The sequence below is a fragment of the Eschrichtius robustus genome, chromosome 7 (assembly GCF_028021215.1).
Source record: "Eschrichtius robustus isolate mEscRob2 chromosome 7, mEscRob2.pri, whole genome shotgun sequence".
Classification (NCBI taxonomy): domain Eukaryota; kingdom Metazoa; phylum Chordata; class Mammalia; order Artiodactyla; family Eschrichtiidae; genus Eschrichtius; species Eschrichtius robustus.
The window spans coordinates 83,322,633-83,341,235 of NC_090830.1; the positions used below are offsets into that span (position 1 = coordinate 83,322,633).

Below are 18,603 nucleotides of genomic sequence, written 5' to 3' on the forward strand. Positions count from 1 at the left end.
GTTACCTTTGCATCTCCTTGTAAAGGAGTGGATGGCGGGGGGGTGGGGGGCAGTACTGGGAGGACATTTTGGTGAATTGTCTTCCGATGGCACGATATTCAGAGGTGACCACTAACTCCGTCACGCGGAGGGCTGCAGGTGTCCCTCTCCCGGGGTCCAGGCCTTACCTCCACCAGGTGTGGCCCACCTCTGGCAGGGTGTAGTAGCGGCTCCCCTAACAGGGATGTCAGATACTGTAGGTTTTGTTTTATGCTCCATCTGGGAAGGACAGGCTGGAGGGCTGTTTAGAAAAGTCATTCTGAAGTCACGTTTGAGCTCTGAAGGGGAGTGTGGGGATTTGTTGGTAAGGCCACCCTGGGTGTGGCAATGAAGCTCGGTGACACCTGCCTTTCTGTCACTCACGAGCTCCCCCAAGCCTGAGGCTGGATCCTGTCCGCAGTGCACCGCCAGCGCCAGGCAAGGTGGTCAGCCAGGGATGGGTCCACAAGCTCCTGCTGGAATGAAGCAGGTGCTCCTTGGATGGCCCTTGCCCATTATGCAGGGGCCCTCCCCCAACCAAGTCGCAGGCCCTGGAGGGTCTGCACCCAGCCCTGTGCTCATGAGGCCTATGTACTTCCCATGCCCCCGCCCCATCATGGCTAGCCTAGAGCTGCACACAGGGTAGGTGCCCAGGAAGGGCTTCACCAGACCCAGAGGTCGATGTGCTGCCACGGTTTCAGATCCCTTGTCCATTGTTCTTGGGGTTCCCACCAGGGCAGGGACACAAGCTTCTGGTTTGGAAATCCTGGCTGCCGTATACACAGACATCACGATCATGCCCTGTCATCATCCTCAGAACCTCACTCTACCATTGCCTTCATATCTGGCCAGTAGATGAGGCAGCCCCATTTACCCCCATTTTACAGGTGAGGAAATTGAGGCCCGGAGTTAGCAAGTGACCTGCTTGAGGTCACACAGCCGATGATGCAGAGACCTAGCCCGAACCCATGACGATTATTTTCTGGCCACTTTGCCTTCCACTCACAAAGATAGTTCGAAGGACTTTATGTATCTTGCTGCTTAAATTTCATCCATTCATTCATTCAGTTGGAATCTTTGTAGCCTAGTGGGTAAGAGCTCTGGATCCAAATGGCCTGCTTTGCATTTCAAGCACTTCCTGGCCACGTGACCTTCGGTAAGTTCCTCTATCTCTCTGTGCCTCAGTTTACTCACCTGTAAAGTGGGTGTAAATACCACATGGGACTGTTGTGATGATTAACAGGTTAGCCGTGCCTGGCTCAGGGTGAGGTTCTCGAGGGCCCGCTGGCCGTGCTTATTCCTCTGAGCACTGAGGGATTGTAGAGACCTCTGGGCTCCACTGCAGGGTAAGGTAAGGGTTGAGGAGGAGTGGAAGGGCCAAGTGGTTTGTCCCAGTGGTAGGCAGAGAGAATCCTGTCCCAGAGCCTTGGCACAAGGTCATGGTCTATGGTTCATCTGCCGACCAGCCGGCTCCTCACCTTCTGTCTGTCTGCCTGCCTGCCTGTCTCTCCTCTCGGCATCTGTCTATGCAGTGCAGTCCCTCCCCGACATACAGCCCCCGAGGATCCGCTTGCAGGCCTGTGAGTGGGGGTGACACCCCAGCCCACCTGGAGACCCATTTATTCTGCCGCTGGGGCATGGAGCCCGGTTTTAATCATCCTCTCTCCACCACGAGATGCAGATGGTTGTATTATTAATAGTCATAATTAATCAGCATCCACGGAGGATCTTTTCCCTGGGCATCAGATCCTCAGGACGAGCAGCCCCAGGAGGTCCCGCTCCACTCCTCACTTTACAGAAGGGGTCGCGTAAGGCCAGGAGGAGGGAGGTAACTCATGGGAAGTACAGCTGAGAGTGGCCCCTGGGCTCAGAGCCTGGGTCTGGTGACAGCGCCCCAGTGTTCCTGCCCAGAAGTGGACTTTCCAGCACCCCCAGCCTCAGCCCCAGTGCTCCTAGGTCCTAGGGTGCTGGCCCCTGGGAGAAGCCTTCAGCACTGGGGGTGGGAGGGCTGCACTCAGCCTGGGAGCTGAACTCTGGGGTCTTGGGCCAGGAGCAGAGGAAGAAAGGTAGAATGGGAGAAAAGGCCGGGGGGAAGCAGGGCCTAGCAGGCTAGCAGGAGAGGGGCCTGACTGGGGGCTGAGTGTGGGGAAGTGGCACTGGGTGGAGGGGTGCCAAATACCAGGTACCTCTCCACCCCTCACCCCAACGGCGAGCCTGGGCCTGATGCCAGCTGCTTCTCCATTCTAAGCACCGCGTCTTAAGGACAGTGATTTAACGCTTGCAGCAGGCCGCTTCCTGATTTATGGGCCTGCTCCGGACAGGCCTAACTCCATGCGTGCAGCGGCAGCGAGGGGCTCCTGCACGGTTCTGCAGATGGCCACCTGCCCACCTGCTCCCCGTGCCCACTCTCCTGGGCCCCACGGCCGCCGGGGCCCTGCCCATGCGTGTGCGTCAGAGCTGTCCGCATCCCTGCTCAGCGTGCAGGTGCCCCCTGTGCCCCAAGTGCAGGTGTGTGCTGTTCTGGGTGTGAGCGTGTGAGCGCTCATCTGAGCACGTGTGCCTGGGTGTCTGCAGACACTAGTAAGGGAAGCGCGCGTGCCCGCGTGTGACTGTGTTGGGGTGTGATGAGGTACGTGCCTGTGGGCTTGCGGCCACCACCTCACTCTGTTTTCCTCGAATGGATGCCATCCACCCTCACACACCTACACATGGTGACCTGTGTGGCTGGCTGAGACATCCCGGCCTGATCATTAGACTCAGCAGTAAGACTCTGCCATGGTAAACGAGTCCAGAGTGCCTCCGCCCGGGAGTCCTGCAGGGAAGTGGGAGGTAGGCTCGTCCTCAGGGCAACTCCATCCCCACAGTAGGAGGCTGGGAGAGAGGGACACAGCCCCTGGCCCCAGGCCCCCATGCCGTGGTCCTGTGTCACCTCTCCCTACCATGCTCACAAACCTGCACTTACTCTGTGCCAGGCCTCGGGGACAAACCCGTGTCATGGGAGAAGCCCAGTCGGGAGTCAGGCAGATCAGGGCACAAACCCAGGCTCTGTCCCCAGCATGTGGGACACGCTCCCTCTGCTTCTCTCATCCTCAGAGTTTTCCCATCTGCAAAATGGTTTTAACAAGAGCCACCTCCTGGGGTTGTTGTGAGGATTAAAGGGGTATAAAAGCTCCTAGATAAGTCAAGGCTCTGCCCCATCAAGCCTCAGTTTCCCCATCTGTAAAATGGTCGTAATGACCCTCACTGGCCATCTCATGGGGCTGTTTTTAGGATCAGATGGGAAAAGGGCTTTGTGAAGAGGGTGGGGTGGCGACCACAGGGCGTCTTCCAGTGCAAGTGTCTTGCACTTGACTGAGTATAAGACAAGGGGCTCTGGGCACATGGGAGGTGGGTGCCAAGTGGGGGAAGGGTTCCGGGTCAGATGCTCCATCTGAATCCCCAGCTGCCACATTCCAGCTTTGGGACTTGGGCACATTACCTCATCTTCATCTGCATCTCTGGGAACCGTGGATTCCTCCTCTTTCAAGTGGGTGTATTAATAGTAGGTACCTCGTGGTGGGATGGAAGGACTTGTGAGAAATGTGTGTTGAGCTTAGCACAGTTTGACACAAAGCAAATGCTCGAGTCAGTGATATTTGTTCTTATTTTTGCCAGCCTTATTGCCACACAGGTGGACGTTAAGTTCAGAAACACAGGTGAATGATGTACTGACATCATATTATAATAGGATCTATTTTTCCAGACTTTGTGTTCATTAGTCCCCACCCAAGAAGAGTTCAGGCCCCTCTTCAGGGCAGCTTGGAGGGGCTGTGGTGAAATTGCAGCCCAGCCTGCAGGATGGTGCCCTGGGGATGGAGGTGGCCAGTGCTAACCTCTGCTGGCTCCTGGGAATCAGGGTGCCGGGTCCCCCAGAGCCACCTGGATCCCCAGTGGGAGTCCAGCGGGCACCTCTAGCCCCGCCTGAACTGCTGGCCTGAGGCCCAGAGCAGGACTTGATGTCGCACCTGAGCCAGGGGAAGACTGCAGACCCTGCCGACACCCAGGTGCTTTCCCCTGCTGGCTGCAGACTGAGCCCATGGGCAACCCCATCACGTGTGGGCTCCCTGATCTGTGCCCTGCCTCATACCAGCTGACGGGGTCCAGGAGAGGGGCAAAGTCCACATCCCGCTGAAGGAATGAGGCCCTGCACCCAGGCCAGGGCTGGCAGACACAGCCAGAGCTACAGGGGCTCAGAGATGGTGGGCCAGGGTGGGCCCAGATAGGCAGGGCAGAGAGGAGGAAGGCCAGGCTGGAGCCAGACCTTGAAGGACAAGGGGACTTAGCTCGCTGAAGGGACAGCATTCCAGAAGGACAGAAGTGTGTGGCAAAGGTTTGGAGTCGTTCCTAGGGAAAGGCATGCCCTCTCCCATAAGACATCTGGGCTGCTCTGGTCCAGATGGCCTCGACTCTCAGTGACCAGTGGCCACCGGGTGAAGCAGATGGCCAGCGGGGGGCGGGGCCACCCTCAGGCCTGAGCCAAGGGAGGCCAAGTGGCCCACATAGGCCAGAGCCCGAGACCTTGGCACCGGCCACTCAGAGCTCTCGACTCGAGAGTTAATGATTCATTTGTGGCCAATTTCTGCTGGCCTTTGCCTGGAAATTCCCAAGCCTGCCCCTTCCCTCGGCTCCCGGGAGCTCCAAGAGTACAGTCTCATTTACACTTGGCCAAGAACATCTCACCCACTATCCAGGGAATGGCTTTTACAATTACAGCAGTAGTGATGCAGGTTAGCCCTTAGGAGGAATTGATTCTGGCCTGCAGGCGGGGGGCCGGGGTGGTTGTTTGTAGTAAAGTTAGAGACCCCTCTCTGACCCCATGGGCAAGTGCTGATGGAAGGAACCCTGTTTGTGTTCATGGTATCCCTCATTAAGTTCAGAGCAGATGCAAACAGAATCCAGTCTGGTGTGATGTGGAAAGTATTGCAGCAGTTACAAAGGGGGAAATAGAGCTTGACCCAGGGCAGGACTTGGCTGCATGAGAGAAAGCAATAATAAATGCAAAGACCAAACCAGGCAAAAAATAGAGTAGCCTGATCCTCCAGGTTGAAAAGTCCCAGGCTTGCGGAGGGGGCTTCCTTTATGTCTTTTCAACTTTGCAAATTTAATTTCTTCTGATTTTTTCTTGACGGTCCCAGGCGTTGGTGGTAAACAACCGCTCTCCCCAGAATGTTTCCCTGTGACAGCAGCTTTCTCTGGAGAGGGTGCTATCAACACTTGGCAGGGCCTCCTCCCGGCTCCCAGCTCAGGCTCCTGAACAGTGAGCGCTCCTAAAAGGCGTTCAAGAATGTGATGCTCTCCCGGGGTGCTGGGGGCGCAGGGCCGGGGCGAGCGTGGGCCTGGCCTCTTTGTTCCCTGCAGCGGCCCAGCAGCCGGCCTGGCCCCAGAACCTCAAATGGCCCCTGATTGTGGATGGTCCCCAGGCGGAGAGGTGGGGGAGTATCGGGTGTCCTCTGGCTCCCACTGGTGCCCTGGTCCTTGGCACGGCTCAGCGACAGGAGGGAGCCCGTCTTCCGAGGACAGCTCTGCCAGGCCCGTCTGTGGCCAGGAGACCAGCGGTGTCCCGGCCCTGCAGCCTCCATGGTCTGCGTCACGCGCTGGCTTAGGTGTCCTGAGTCAGAGCCAGGAAATGGATCTGCCGTGCGGGGGTGGAAGTGCCGCTGCCCCGGGCAGCTGGGGTGAACCCTAACCTCCTGCCCATCCACGCTGAGGGGGGGGGGGTCCTGGCCTCGTGCATCCCTCCCCTGGCCTGGCCTGGTTTTGACCAGTACCTGGAGGAGAGGCTGAGGTGACAGCCTGCTCCCTGCTCCACAGACTGTGCCCAAGCCCCTAACCCCACACGGCCAGTAACCGCAGGGCTGTTGACAGGACGGAGCGCTCAGATCAGGCGCAGAGAGGCTGCTGGGCCTCTCCCAGGGCCGGACCGCTTTCCTGGAATGCCCTTCCCGGCTTGTGCTCTGGCCAAGAATTTACCCAAGAATGACTTCTTTGGCAAAGCCTTCCCTGGCAGCCCACCTCCAGCTGAAGCTGCCCCTTTCCTCTGAGCCACCTTCTGTGGACCTCCATCGCGGATCCTAGCACAATGTGGTGTGATCACGTTTTCCAAAAGGGCTGCCTCGCACATTTGCCTGCGTGTGTGCTTTGAGGCGTATTTATCTGTGCGCCTTGCATGCCTGGTACACACTAGACCCTCAGTAAAAGCAGGCTGGATTCAATGAAGGGGACTCCTGAAGGTGGTGTTGGAGTGTCCCTTTGTTAATAATGTGGTGAAGATGGGGGCCTGGGGTCAGCAGAGAGGCTGACCCTCCCCCCCCCCACCACCAGACCCCCTTCGCGGCCTCTGCCCGGGTAATTGCTGGGGGCTGCAGTGGGCCCCTCCCCGATTCCACACAGCCAGTGCCTTCCTTGCCAGCAGGAGTCGGCTCCCTGGGCTGCCCCTGTGATCACTCTCCAGAAAACACCCCAGTGGAAACTGCATGAATGATTGATAAGAGCTGAGAGCTGTTTAATTTTTCCCCCTGTTTAATGGCTATCAATAATTTAATACGCTCTGTGTATGTTTTTAAGAAATAGCACCCATTTCGCCGTCTCCTGTTTAGCGGGCTAAATGATTTAAGTGTTGGAAATATGCTCTGAGGATGGAGGTTGAGAGTCAGAGGAATCTGGAGGCCGGGGGTGGGGGGAGGTGGGTTCAGAGCCAGCCAGCAGCATCTTGGCCTGGGGTGCGCGCGCGCGTGTGTGTGTGTGTGTGTGTGTGTGTGTGTGTGTGTGTGTGTGTGTGTGTGTGTGTGTGTGTGTGTGTGTGTGTGTGTGTGTGTGTGTGTGTGTGTGTGTGTGTGTGTGTGTGTGTGTGTGTAGGTGGGAGGGAGGGGGAGGGTACAAGCCAGCGCCATTCTGCTAAGAGCAAGATAATTGCTTTTCCGGGTCTCACTGAGCAGCCCCTGAACAGCTGTCAACTCACCCCCTCCCCAATGCTGAGCTTTTCTGGAGACTCCGGGGGGCCCAGGGCGGGTAGGAGGGAGCGGCTGCCGGTACCACCATGGGCTGAGAACTGCCCTCCCCCTGACATCTTTGCCCCCTCCTAAAGCTGTTAAATCATTTTTATTTTAATGATGCAGTTAGTCTCCTGCCAGCCTCATCTTCCAGATAGGATAGGGGTAGTGTGGAGTGGGGGGGCTCAGAATCACTAATCTCAGCACCCAAAGGGACCTGGAAGGTCATCTGCCAGTGCTCCCCCAAACTTTCCAGAGGCACAGGATCACCTGGGAGGACTTGTTAAAAATTTAAATTTCTGGGCTGCATTCCAGACCCACAGACTTCCATTCTCAGGGGAGAGGCCTGGGAAGCCGTGGGTTTAACAAGCAACCCAGGTGATTCTTATCATCAGAGGAGTTTGGGAAATAGAGAATTCAGCTCCAGTTCTGATGCTTCCTGCACCCACAGCAGCACAGGGCCGCTGCCTCTGCTTGCACGCCTCTGCGGACGGGACCCTCACCGTCTTGTGAGACAGCACACCCACCTGTGGAAGGTGCGCCTCAGTCCAGAGCTCCTTCTGTCGTTAGGCTGGGCCCACACAGCTGCCCTCATGTGCTCCTCATGTGGAGTTAACCTCTGCTGTAGGACAGACTGCCTGGGACCTGGTGTCTTGCCCTCTCCCATCCTGGCCACCCTCTGGCTTCTCTGTGCCTCCTTCTTGGGCAAGAAGCTTCCTTTCTCAGCAAAGGAATCTGGGTAGCAGAGGAAGCATAGGAGTGGGGATGCACTCTCCCCTCCAGGCCTGAGTGCCCCCTTCCCAGGGGCAGGCGGGTGACATGGTGCTGTGGCCTGCCCTTGGTGGCCTGCAGTGGCCACATCAGCCTGCTTGTGGCAGGCACCATCGCTGACACAGTGGAGATTCTGAGAGGGGGCAGAAAGATTCCCGGGCCTCAGAACCACCGTGGCCTTTCAGGGGCCAGTCCTCCCATCCGAGAGAAAATGTGACTCATCAGAGATTGTTGACTAAGCCAGATCTCTGGGATGAGAGTGGAGGAGCTGAGGCCAGAGGGGGCTCCCCCAGGGCCAGGGCTACACATCCACTGAGGACAGAGCTGAAATTGCAAAGGTGGGGCAGGGGCCCCAGACAGGGGCATTCAGGACTGATGCCCTGGCGCTCACCTGAGTCACGGTCACTGAGGGCAGGGGGTGGGGCAGGGGAGAGCGTCTACCTTCTTGCTTGGCCCTGATGGAGACAGCTCAGTTCATGGAAGGACTTTAGCAGAGCTGATGCCCTGGCCGTCTGACATTACAATTCTTCCTTTGCTTTGGCAGTTTGCATTGTTTCAGCAGAGATACAGTGCTGACTGCCGGGCGGGCTTGCTACTTCATTTCGCTAGATAATTAGGAGGGAAGGAGTGGTACCCTTTCATAGGTGTCACCATCTGCTACAAAATGGGGGACCCCTTAAGTCCTGTGCCTCTTTGTAGACCCTCTTTGTACCCCCAAATTCAGCCCTGCCCTCGGTCTACATGGGAGAAGCCGGGGTCCCAGGAGGTGCTGTCATATGACCTGTCTTGTAATCACCAGTTCGCCTTGTGCCCCTTCACCCCCGCAAAGCCTGCAGTGATCATCACAGCACCACTGTGGAGGTCTCAACCCTAGGGGAATAGGAAGAGGGGTGCCACCGAACCCCGACAGGGCCCCTACTTGGAGAGTTCCAAGAGCTGGGGAGACTGAAGGGAAAGACTTAACCCCATGCTCAGGAAGACCCAGGTCCAGAGAGAGAGCTGTGTGAATATAGACACCTGGGCAAGGCCAGGGGCAGTCAGGGAAGGCTTCCAGGAGGAGGTGCTGCCTGCCCTCAGGCTTGAAGCAGGGGAGGAAGGGGTGGGGCATCCCCAGTGCAGAGGTGTAAGGTGGCACTGTGAATTGCAGAGGAGAGTGAGGTGAGGCCCAGCAGGGCAGGGCGGGGCTGGATATTGGCTGCCTAGGCGGAGAGCCACCTGAAGGTTTGTTTGTTTTTAGCTTCTGTCGAAGTATTACATCCATGCAGAAAAAGTGTGCATATCCTAAGCGCAGCTTGACAAATTCTCACAAAATGAATACACTCATGTAACCATCATAGAGATCAAGAAACAGAACATTCCAGATCCCCTAGAACCCCCCGCATACCCCCTTCCGGTCACTGCTCCCCCTCAAGGATAATGACAGCATTATCCTTACATTATCAACAGCACACTATCAGTTATCTACTGCTGCCCCCAAAACCACCCTGAAACTTAGTGACTTAAAATAAACAACCACCATTTATTATGTCTCATAATTCTGTGGTTTGCCTGGGCAGTCCCGTTGCCAGTTTCCCTTGGGCTCATGTGACTCCAGTCACCTGAAGGGCTGGCTGGACCAGATGGTCAAAGATGGCCTCAGTCACATCTGGCAGATGGTGCTGGCTATTGGCTGGGCAGCCTCAGTTCTCCTCCATCCTCCAGTAAGGTAGACCAGCTTCCTTCCCTGGCTAGGCTGCGTTCCAAGAGGTCCAAGGCCAGAAACAGCAGGATCTCTTGAGTCCTAGTCTCTGGAAGTCACAAAATACCACTTTCACCAAGTCCTATTGGTCAAAACAAGTCTCAAGGCCAGCCCGGATTCAGAGGCGGAGAATAGACTCCACCTCTCGATAGGAGGAGCTGCAAAGAATCTGTGGCCATATTTGTTTTAGTCTGCTACAGCATAGAGTAGCTTTGCCTGTTCTTGACCTTTATACAGTTGGACCCCTTAAGTATGTTCTCCATTGTCTCTGGCTTTTTTGATCAACATTATGTTCATAAGATTTATGTGTATTGTTGGATAGAGTTGCAGATTATTTGTTCTCATTGGTGTGGTATTCCATTGTATGCATACACCGATTTATCCGTTCTACAGTTGATGGCCATTTGGGAAGTTTTCATTTTTGGGCTGTTATGAGTAGCACTGCTGTGAACATTCTTGTATACATCTTTGGGTGACCACATGCACACACTTCTGTGGAGGTGGAAATGCTGGGCTGCTGATAGACCACAGGGTAGGGGATACTTCCAAACTGTTCTCCAAGGTGGTGACCAGTGCATGCCCTACCAGCAGTGTTTGGGAGGCCCAAAAGAGCTTTGTGGAGGAGAGTGAGGTGGTTTTAGAAAGACCCCCCCCCCCAGCTGAAGATGGGCTGGAGGGGTGTCTCTGACCCTAGGGCTCCCTGTAATGTACCCTCTCTGCCTGCCCCTAGCCTCAGGCCTCCAGGCTGGGGAAGAAGGGCCATCAGACCAGATGGCTCTTTTCTGAGTGTGATCTCTACTACTGCACTTTTTCCCATCCCAGGGTCCTCCTACTGCCCTCTCTCCTTTACCCAGAAGCGTCCTTCCACAGCTAGCCTGATCCCCCAACAGCCAGGGAAGCTGGGTGCCTGCATGCGCTGACACACGAGGACACAGGAGCTGGGAGGGACTGCCATGGCAGCCTCCATCCATGATAGCTCTGGGCAGTGGGCAAGACCAGGAGACTTGGGTTCTACTTCTGGCCTTGCCTCTCTCTTGCCATGGGACCATGGGAGGAACCCTTCCCCTATCAGGGCCTCAGTTTCCTCATGAGGCAGAGAAGGGAGTCAACCTCACCAAGTCTCTTTCCTCTCAACAACCTGAACCCTGGATTCTAGAATCTAACAGGGAAAAGGGCACGAGGAAGCCCGTGGAGAGCTTGGCAGGCTTCTGGATTTCAAGGCACATGTCAGTTGGCCCACTCTGTTCAGCTTCTTCACTGAATATCTTCACTGCCCCACTCATTCATCCATCCATCCATCCATCCATCCATCCATCCATCCATCCATCCATCCATCCGTCTCTGTGGCCTTGTGAGCCTCAGAGGATAGAGATAAACTAAGACCTCATTCCTGATGTCCAGGAGCTCTGCTCGGGGGAGGAGCCTGGCCTATAGAAAGCTGGGGGAGACATGGTCAGCTAGACCCAAAGCTGCTGGGGGATGAACAAAGAAAGGAGCGACAGGTCGGAGAGGGCTCCATGTAGGCATCTGAGCATAGTGGGGCTTTGAAAGACAGAGAAGTGGGGAAAAGGGCTCCAGACAGAGCACCCAGCTTGTCTGAAGGGTGGGGGTGCTAGGGGGGCTGGGCTGACTGCAGCACAGTGGTGGGTGTGCCAGCAAGGCTGCTGCTGTGGTACGCGGTGCAGAGGAGCTGACCTTGGTGCTGGGGCCGGTTCTGGGCCTCTGACCTTTACTGGGGGTTGGGGACAACATCCAGTTTCTAGGGTCATTCCACTTCTGTGGGCCAGCTTGGCTCTCCAGGAGATGGCCAGAGGGGCCTGGGCAGGCGGGACCTAGAGCTGGGTGAAGGGGGTCGGGGCCACCCCCAGACTCAGGCTTGGAGCTCACCACACCCTCTCCTCTCTCCTGCAGGACCTGCAACAGCTCTGCTCGGCCAAGTCAGCCTGCTGGGGCGGCCGCCTCCTTCCACTGTGACCTCCTTTCCTGACGCCCTTAGCAGCCTCCAGTCCCAGTGGTCGGCAGAGGCCTTGGCAGGTGAGTAGGATGAGCTGGGCCCTGGCACTGGGTGTCTGCTGGTGTGGCGCCCAGCCCAAGCAGCTGGTGCCGTTTCAGGGCCTGGGGAGCCCAGAGCTGGCCTGTCATCACTGAGGAATTAGGGGAAGGGGCTTATTTCTCAATTTTCACTTCTCCTTGGCCTCCTCCTCTCAGAGGGAGCCAGAGAGCGGAGGGGTGTGCCCTGGCCTGGCACTCGGATATTTGGTTTTCTTCTCTTGCCAACTCCTGGTGTAGCATTGGCTAGCCCTGCCCCTTCATGGCTGAGAGCCTCAGTTCTCTCATCTGATGCATGAAAATAATAATATCCTTTAACATTCTGAGCACTTAACTGTATGCCAGGCACTGTGCTAAGTACTGTGTAGTTGTTAACTCTTTTCATCTTCACCACAACCCTGTGAGGTAGGTGCTGTTATCTTCCCCATTGTGAGGCTTGTGGTCTGAAAGCAACTTGCCCAAGGTCACACTCCTGGCTGAGCCCCCATGGGGTTCACTTCCAGGTCTTTGTGGCTCCAGTGTGCCAGCCCCTGACCCCTGTTCCATTCTGCCCCTGACCTTGCCCCCCCTCTGCTGGCCTCTTCTTGTGGGTGGGCATCAAGGCGATCGTGGATGTCCTCAGAAGTGTTAAGTCCTGTCCCAACTCAAGGCAAAGGGAGGGGGCTTTTACAAGGTGACAGTTGCTGCTGGTTGCCTGGGGTCATGATTCATTTGTGGATATGATGTGACATGAACCAGACCTGACCCCTCTTCCCCAAGGTGGCACACAGGGCCCTTCTGGAAGAGGGGTATGTTGGTTGGATACGGCTCTCTCTCCCTCTGCCTCCCAAGTTCAGTTTCCCAAGCTTGTATTAAGCACTTACTGTATGCCAGGCCTGACAGTAGGCCCTGTGGTGCCGGGGAGGAGGCCTTTTCCCATTATGTACTCTGGTGGAGAAACAGGGCGATCACATCAGATGTGGAAAGCCCAAGACAGGGGAAAATAGATGGGGTTCATAGGTTAGAGAGGGGCATTCTGGGGAGGTGACCCAAAAGTGAATTACATCATGGGAGAAGGCTGGGTGAGAGCCTGGCAGGATAGGGGATGAGGTTGGCAAGGGAATGGAAAGATTGTAAAAGGCCACAAATGCCAGGCTGAGGAATTAGATCCCAAGGGCACTGGGGAGCCATGGAAGGTTCTAAGTCAGATAGTGGCCTATTGAAGGTGGTTGCATTGGAGAGGCCTTTGGAAAGGCCTCTCATAAGAGACTGTGAGGCAGGGAAATTGGCGGGATTTGCAGTCGGCTGGTGGGGGGACATGAGGTTAGGAAAGCTGCCGTGACGTGGGATGGGGATTAACGTTGGAGTTCTGTGTCAGTGTGGGGAGTCTGGAATCCAGGAAGGCTTCTTGGAGGAGGTGGACCAGGTTGTGGTCCGGAATGTCTCTGAGAGGGCCGAGATCTTCCTGAGGAAGAAGATGATTTATAGTTACACATGAGCTTGAGGTTTTCATCTGGAAGTATAGATACACATACAAGTCCCAGAGGATTCTCCCAGCCCATATTCATATCTGTGTCCATGAACACGTGTGCACATGCATGCTCTACACAGACACACATGTGCTTGTAAACCTGTTCCTGCATGCTAAGGGGCTACAGATGTGCATGCACATATGGCCATGATTGGTTGTCTGTGCACAGATACATGCAGAGATGTGCAGAGACATGCTCCCTCACACCCATATACACGCAGACATTACTTGTGCGTGCTACAGACATACATGTGCATGCACAGACTTGCTGCACACACACGCTCACAGATGCACGTTCACAAACTTCTGTGTTGACACCTCACACAGATACACAGGCAGAAGTTTTCACAACACATGGTGTCTCCACATTCACCCGGGGATGCACTCACATGCACACACAGGGAGGGATGTGTTCCAAGGAGAAGGGGCTGTTCAGGGGTCATTGGCTTCTCACATTGCAGCTCCTGGGGTCACTGGGCAGCTTTGGGTCAAGGCTGAGCCATGACCTCTGCATGTATGTTGGGAGGGGGACTGTCAGGGTTTGAGGGCCAGTCATGTGACCATGGCCACGCTCTTGCCCTCTCTGGGCCTCAGCTTCCTCAACTGGAAACAGAAACAGTCACCATCTGGCCCCAGCATCCTGGACAAGGTGCTCATAAGGATTAGAGACACCAATTCACAGTGCTGAGAAAAATTCCCCGCACAATGTAGGGCTTAACAAATAGGAACTATTATTCTCATGAGAAGAAAGTAGGTTGTGGGTTAGGTAGGGGCGCTTGGGCATTGCCATGGGATGTCCGTGGGACCTTATTCTTGCTCCTTATCTCCTGCAGACTCCATCCTGGCTCCCTGGGGCCTGGGCACCCTCTGAGTCCTGGGCATGACAAGCTGGTAGGGTCTGTGTCATCCCTGCCCCCAGCTGCACTTCCTCTGTTGGCTCCTGGGAAGTCGGGGTCTTGTGTCGTCCACTTTGTTACACCAACCGTACAAGAGTCCCTGCCGGGGAACTGGTATGTTACATACATGAGCTTACGAGCCCTGAGAGGGAGGCCTCACTGAACAATTTCTAGATGAGGGAACTGAGGCCCATCGAGGGTAGGTGAGGTTCTCAAGGACACCTGCCCAGAAGTGGTGAAGCTGGGCTCCAAACCAGACAATCAGATGCCAGAGTTTGTGCTCTTTTCTCTAGTAAGCTCCCTTCAGGGATAGGTCATTTAATGCCTACTTTACAGATGAGGAAACTGAGGCTCAGAGTGGGTGGGCCACACAGCCAGGACGTGGTACCTGCACCCCAGATTCAAGACTTCCTCTTCCCTCCCCTCCCTCTTCCCGGCAGGGCCCCTCCAAGTTGGAGGATTTTCCCAAGGGGGATCCTGGCTCCTAGCTTTAGCCTGGCCCAGTCTTCCCAGGCCAAAGAGTGTCCATTTTCTTGCAAGTAAAAAGGTGGGTTATTCTCTGGGGTCCACTGTCTGGGCATCATGTAATCACTCCCTCTCTGAGACCCCTTTGTAAAATGTCCTTAGCATGGTCCTTTGGAAACCTGGTCAGCAGGAAGCTCTGGGGTGCCCTAGCCCTGGGGGAGGCAGGTGCTGCTTGCACACCCATCAGCAGGCTTGTTGCGTGGGACCAAGGCAGGAAGTGTGGGTTCTGCCTGGTATGTGGGGTCAGGTCTGTATATGGGGAAGAGATCTGGGAAGGATCCCCAGGAGGTGACAGGTGGGCTGGGCATTGGAAGGTAAGGAGAAATTTGCTAGGTTGATGTCAAGGGAAAAAGGGAAGACCAAGCAGAGGGCCCGGCTCTTGCAAAGTCCCAGAAAAGTGACAGTTCATTCACTGGCCCTCTGCCTCCTCTCCCAAAAGTGCCTATCAGAATCTCCTAGAATCAGGACCGGCTACATAATTTGCGGGGCCCAGTGCAAAACTGTGGGGCCTGTTGTCCACGAATTATTAAGGATTTCACAAGGGTGGCCCCAGAGCAGTAAACGAAAGTGGGTCCCTCTGAGCTTGGGGCCCCATGCAGCTGCCCGTGAAGCCAGCCCTGCCTGGATTAAGTGAAGAACTGAGTTCACGTGCAGGCTCCACCAGCCACTGACTGGCCCAGTGACCTTGGGCAAGTCCCCCATCACCCTGTGAGTCTCATCTGCCCGAGGGAGAGATGTTGCCCTCCCCCCAGCAGCAGAAGCCTCAGCGGTGCCAGCATGCAGCTTGTCTCAAGCATCCAGGTTCAGTGGCTTCAGTGAGGGTGGGATTACAGCTCCTCCTGTCAGGCAGTGGTGTTTGAGGGTTCTCTGATGTACCCCGTCTACCTTTTCGGCCCTGTCCCTGCATACTTCGGAAACCTGGTCTTTTTGTGCTTTTCCAAATCCACAGGGGCAGAGGGGGTTGGGGGCTGCTCTGTGTTTTATTTGCAGAGTCTTCTGCCTCATTGCCCCTTGCCTGCCCTTCTCTGCTTGGCAGACTCACTCCAACGGGTCAGATGCCATGGAGCCTTCTCTGACCCCAGCCCCTCCCTCCCGACCTTTGCCCTGTGACCCCTCCAGTAGCTACAATGACCTCTTGTACTGTAGAGTTCTCTACAGTGTGTAAGCTCTTTCACACCCCATCAGACCAATGAGAAAGCCCTTGAAAGGTCCTATTCCCTTTACCGGACTGGAAAACAGAGACTCAGAAGTTCAACCCCCAGCCTAGCTCCTGGGCTGATGTCAGGCCCACATCAGGAAGGGGTACAGGCAGTGGCAACAGAGGGTGGCATCTGGGCTCTGCTCTGGGTCAGCTTCACATTTCAGCATTTTGGAAGACTGGCTTCCACTCTGGGAAAGAGCCCCAGCCCCTGGCCCACGAGAGGCCCCGCAGGTGTCTGGGTTGGTGAAGAGGAGCCAGTGAGCCAGAGGTCTGGCCAGCTGGAGTACACAAGCCCCAGCCCTGCCCCTACCTGTGGGTGACTTGGCCCGCTTCCCTCTGCCTGGTGGACTGGAGCCAGGCCTGTGTGTGAGGCTCAGGCGAGGCCCAGAGCAAACAGAGGTGAGAAGGCCCCAACTGGTCTGGGACGTGACAACCAGCAAGGTTGGACGCAGAGGATGACCCGTCAGGGGCACGACAGCTGCCCCGTCTGGCTGGCACTCCATAAAAGGTACTCAGAACAGCTTTGGTGGATGACTGCACAGGGCACTGATGTGGTGAAGGGTATGGACTCTGGGCCTCAGCTTTAGGATTTTCCAACACTGCCACACTACTCTCTTTGTGACTTCAGATGAGTGCCTTAACCTCTCTGTGCCTCATTTCTTCATCTGTAAAATAGGGATAATAATAGAACCGACCCCACCGAGTTGTGAGGAGTTCAGTGAAGTCAGCCATGTAAACCCTTGCAGCAGTGCCTGGGACCAGGCTAGCGCTCCACAGCGTATGCATTGACGGTGGGTGAGCAGGCAGGGGTGAGTGTTGGAGCTGATCCCCAGGGGTGTGGGCACACAGGGAGGGACTTGGCTGGATTGTCATTTCAGAGAGGCTGTAGGGGGACAGCGAGGATTGGGGTTGGCCTGGATTTGGGTTTCATATGCGGTGATCCCAGACAGTTGTTGATGAGAGCTCTGTGGGCAGGGACCTGGGGTGACAGCCACACTCCCTGGCCAGCCCCTCCAGCCCCGGGTTTGTGGCTGCATGCTGACAGCATGAACACCATCAGCTGTCAGTCAACAGGTTTCCAGGGCTACATGTCGCAAGGCGGGTTTGGGGCTGGCTTTGAAGACCTTGAATGCCAAGCCCACCTCACAGGGGGCCTGGCCGTGGCCACACAGAGCTGGGATCCCAGGGCCCCCATGTGGCATACCTGTCAGTATCCAGCGCCAGCTGAGAATGCACACCCTCCTCTCACTCCCCGGAATTTGTTGCCTGCAGCCCAGGAGGCCTCTCCAGCCCCTGCCTCTGCAGCCAACCCTCACCCTGCAGCCCCTACCCCAACCTGGAGCTGGAAATAGCCCATTGGCCACTCCTGCCCGATGTGGGATGCCCTCTGGGTCAGCAGGGTGGGCCACTGTGCTCACGGGCTCTCTGAGCAGGACTTTCGTTCAAGCCTCGGTCCTGCTGCAGGCCTGCTGTGTGACTTCGGACAAGTCGCTGTCCCTCTCTGAACAATTGTTCATTGGTCTATAAAGCCAGAGGCTCCGCTGGGACAGGTCAGGATTCACAACCTGCGATGTTCTCAAGGGTCTCAACAACCCAGGGAAGCTGGGATTATCCCACTGTGTGGAAGAGGAAACTCATAAAGCATAGAGAGGTTAAGAAATGTATCCAGGGTCACAGAGCTTTTGGTGGAGCTGAGATTCAGCCCAGTTTTACCTGACACAATAATATGTGTTTTCCCCACTACATCAAACTGTCTCTGGTAGGTACATGTGTGTTTGCTGGGTGAACTATTCACTCCATCAGCCACAGTGGGTCGAACACTTACTGGGCTCCAGCACTGTGCTAGGCACTGGCATTCAAAGGTGAATCTTTGAGCATCGGCTGAGCACAGCCCTGGGCTTGAGTGGAGGTCACACAGTCTACAGTGCAGCGTGTGCTAGGTGGGTGCTCTCAGCGGGTGAAGGCAGTAGGAGTTGGGATGGGCAGCTCTTCCCCCATGCTGGAGGAGGCAGCCAGGGGAGACTGCCTGGAGGAGGGGGCTAGATCCCTACACAGAGGAGTGAAGGAATAGGGTCTTCCTGGGGTTTCTGCACAACTTGATGGGGTAGGTCTGGAGTCCATCTGGAGAGGAAGCTTCATTCAGCCACAACTGGAAGCAGGCGCTGAGGCAGCTCCTGGGGGCCACAGAGTTTGACCTTGGTCCTGCAGAGAGTAGGGAGCCAAAAGGGGCCGTGGAGAAGTGGCAGCTCCTCTGTGAAGGCCATGAGGGGTGGGCTGGCCCTGGCCTGCAAGCGGGGGCTCACAGCTCACGCAGAGACTGTCGATCAGGGAGGGACAGGGCTGGGGCTTGTGTACTCCAGCTGGCCAGACCTCCAGCTCCTGACTCCTCTTCACCAACCCAGGCACCTGTGGGGCCTCTCGTGGGCCAGGGGCTGGGGCTCTTTCCCAGGGGAAAGCCAGTCTTCGAAATGCAAAGCTGCCCCAGAGCAGAGCCCAGGTGCCGCCTTCTGTTGCCACTGTCTGCACCCCTTCCTGATGCAGGTCTGACATAAGCCCAGAGGTGGGGCTGGAAGGGAGACATGGACAAACCTGTTCAGTGACATGGTGGGGACAGAGAGGCCCAGAGCCCAGCCCAAGGTCACGCAACATCATCATGGCAGGTGCAGGAGGCCGACGGGCTAGACAGGAGGCATCCTTTTGAGGGGTGAGGGGGCAGCTGGTCTGGTACCCCCGGTTCTCCCAGAGTCTGGTGGGAGCCTTGCCGTTGTGTGTGGTCACCCATGTAGGTGTGTGGGGCTGCACTCACACCCCAGAGATCCCTGACCTCGGCCACCAACAGGGCTCTCCGAGGACAAACTGGGATTTGG

The 18,603-nt window shown here is 56.1% G+C and overlaps 1 protein-coding gene across 3 annotated transcripts in view; it reads left to right on the plus strand.

Moving 5' to 3' along the window:
• Positions 1–18,603, plus strand: part of ZMIZ1 (zinc finger MIZ-type containing 1) — a 232,916-nt gene that overhangs the window by 34,694 nt on the left and 179,619 nt on the right. For all 3 annotated transcript variants that reach the window (XM_068547971.1, XM_068547973.1, XM_068547972.1), the window contains exon 2: positions 11,467–11,589. The gene's annotated coding sequence lies outside the window, so the exon portion shown is untranslated. The remainder of the gene's footprint in view (positions 1–11,466; positions 11,590–18,603) is intronic.